Source organism: Cicer arietinum, chromosome 1, assembly GCF_000331145.2.
Source record: "Cicer arietinum cultivar CDC Frontier isolate Library 1 chromosome 1, Cicar.CDCFrontier_v2.0, whole genome shotgun sequence".
Taxonomy (NCBI): domain Eukaryota; kingdom Viridiplantae; phylum Streptophyta; class Magnoliopsida; order Fabales; family Fabaceae; genus Cicer; species Cicer arietinum.
The window spans coordinates 18,202,675-18,206,072 of NC_021160.2; the positions used below are offsets into that span (position 1 = coordinate 18,202,675).

The 3,398-nt window shown below is 35.4% G+C and overlaps 1 pseudogene; it reads left to right on the forward strand.

Annotated features, from left to right (window-relative positions):
* Positions 1-3,398, forward strand: part of LOC140921090 (uncharacterized) — a 6,813-nt pseudogene that overhangs the window by 1,950 nt on the left and 1,465 nt on the right.

The following is a 3,398-nucleotide window of genomic DNA, read 5'->3' on the forward strand; positions in this document are numbered from 1 at the left end:
GCCACATTTCAAAGGTGCATGATGTCCATATTTTCTGATATGATTGAGAAACATATTGAGGTATTCATGGACGACTTTTCTGTATTTGGCTCATCCTTTGATAACTGTTTGATTAATCTATCTCTTGTATTAGAAAGGTGTGAAAAATCTAACTTGGTCCTAAATTGGGAGAAATGTCATTTTATGGTAAGGGAGGGAATTGTTTTAGGCCACCGAATCTCCCACAAGGGGATCGAGGTAGACAAGGCCAAAGTTGAAGTGATTGAAAAACTTCCCCCTACCAACGAGAAAGGCATTAGAAGCTTTTTAGGCCATGCTGGATTTTATAGACGGTTTATAAAAGATTTTTCAAAAATTGCAAAACCACTTACAAACTTACTTGCGAAAGACACACCTTTCAAATTCAATGAAGATTGTTTGCATGCTTTTAACAATTTGAAAAACCAGCTGATAACTGCCCCCATCATCACTGCACCTGACTGGTCACTACCTTTTGAAATCATGTGTGATGCAAGTGACAGTGCTATTGGGGCAGTTCTGGGACAAAGAAAAGACAAGATGTTGCATGTGATCTACTATGCTAGTCATGTTTTAAATCAGGCACAACACAATTATGCTACAACTGAAAAAGAATTATTAGCTGTAGTCTATGCTTTTGATAAATTTCGGTCTTATTTATTAGGATCGAAAGTTATTGTTTACACTGATCATGCTGCCTTGAGGTATTTGTTTACTAAGCAGGAATCAAAACCACGGTTGCTTAGATGGATCATATTACTACAAGAATTTGACCTTGAGATCCGGGATAAAAAGGGGGTCAGAGAACACTGTGGCTGACCACCTATCTCGATTGGAGAAGGTTAAGGAGAATGAGGACATCAGACCGATTCGAGATCAATTTGATGATGAGCACATCTTTGCCATTACCACGGTACCTTGGTTTGCTGGCTTTGCTAATTTCAAGGTGGGGGGTACAATCCCATCTGATTTCACTTACCAACAACGAAAGAAGTTTATCCACGATGCAATTCTATGTGTATGGGATGAACCCTTTCTGTACAAAAGAGGAGTGGATGGGCTGTTGCGAAGATGTGTGCCCGAGGAGGAACAAGAAAAGGTAATGTGGCACTGCCACGACTCCGAGTATGGGGGTCATTTCAGTGGTGACCGAACTGCAGCAAGAGTTCTACAATCGGGGTTGTTCTGGCCTTCATTATTCAAAGATACATTCAACTATGTGAAGAAATGCGATCGATGCCAGCGCACCGGTAACATCTCAAAACGGGATGAGATGCCGCAAAATCCTGTATTAGAAGTAGAAGTGTTCGATGTGTGGGGTATTGATTTCATGGGTCCATTCCCATCGTCATATAACAAAGTTTATATTTTGGTGGCGGTGGATTATGTCTAACTGTTTGATAAAATGTCACAACCATTATTATGCTTGCATTCCAACTGTTTGATAAAATGTCACAACCATTATTATGCTTGCATTCCAACTGTTTGATAAAATGTCACAACCATTATTATGCTTGCATTCCAACTGTTTGATAAAATGTCACAACCATTATTATGCTTGCATTCCAACTGTTTGATAAAATGTCACAACCATTATTATGCTTGCATTCCAACTGTTTGATAAAATGTCACAACCATTATTATGCTTGCATTCCAACTGTTTGATAAAATGTCACAACCATTATTATGCTTGCATTCCAACTGTTTGATAAAATGTCACAACCATTATTATGCTTGCATTCCAACTGTTTGATAAAATGTCACAACCATTATTATGCTTGCATTCCAACTGTTTGATAAAATGTCACAACCATTATTATGCTTGCATTCCAACTGTTTGATAAAATGTCACAACCATTATTATGCTTGCATTCCAACTGTTTGATAAAATGTCACAACCATTATTATGCTTGCATTCCAACTGTTTGATAAAATGTCACAACCATTATTATGCTTGCATTCCAACTGTTTGATAAAATGTCACAACCATTATTATGCTTGCATTCCAACTGTTTGATAAAATGTCACAACCATTATTATGCTTGCATTCCAACTGTTTGATAAAATGTCACAACCATTATTATGCTTGCATTCCAACTGTTTGATAAAATGTCACAACCATTATTATGCTTGCATTCCAACTGTTTGATAAAATGTCACAACCATTATTATGCTTGCATTCCAACTGTTTGATAAAATGTCACAACCATTATTATGCTTGCATTCCAACTGTTTGATAAAATGTCACAACCATTATTATGCTTGCATTCCAACTGTTTGATAAAATGTCACAACCATTATTATGCTTGCATTCCAACTGTTTGATAAAATGTCACAACCATTATTATGCTTGCATTCCAACTGTTTGATAAAATGTCACAACCATTATTATGCTTGCATTCCAACTGTTTGATAAAATGTCACAACCATTATTATGCTTGCATTCCAACTGTTTGATAAAATGTCACAACCATTATTATGCTTGCATTCCAACTGTTTGATAAAATGTCACAACCATTATTATGCTTGCATTCCAACTGTTTGATAAAATGTCACAACCATTATTATGCTTGCATTCCAACTGTTTGATAAAATGTCACAACCATTATTATGCTTGCATTCCAACTGTTTGATAAAATGTCACAACCATTATTATGCTTGCATTCCAACTGTTTGATAAAATGTCACAACCATTATTATGCTTGCATTCCAACTGTTTGATAAAATGTCACAACCATTATTATGCTTGCATTCCAACTGTTTGATAAAATGTCACAACCATTATTATGCTTGCATTCCAACTGTTTGATAAAATGTCACAACCATTATTATGCTTGCATTCCAACTGTTTGATAAAATGTCACAACCATTATTATGCTTGCATTCCAACTGTTTGATAAAATGTCACAACCATTATTATGCTTGCATTCCAACTGTTTGATAAAATGTCACAACCATTATTATGCTTGCATTCCAACTGTTTGATAAAATGTCACAACCATTATTATGCTTGCATTCCAACTGTTTGATAAAATGTCACAACCATTATTATGCTTGCATTCCAACTGTTTGATAAAATGTCACAACCATTATTATGCTTGCATTCCAACTGTTTGATAAAATGTCACAACCATTATTATGCTTGCATTCCAACTGTTTGATAAAATGTCACAACCATTATTATGCTTGCATTCCAACTGTTTGATAAAATGTCACAATCATTTTTATGCTTGCATTCCAACTGTTTGATAAAATGTCACAATCATTATTATGCTTGCATTCCAACTGTTTGATAAAATGTCACAACCATTACTATGCTTGCATTCCAAATGTTTGATAAAATGTCACAACCATTATTATGCTTGCATTCCAACTGTTTG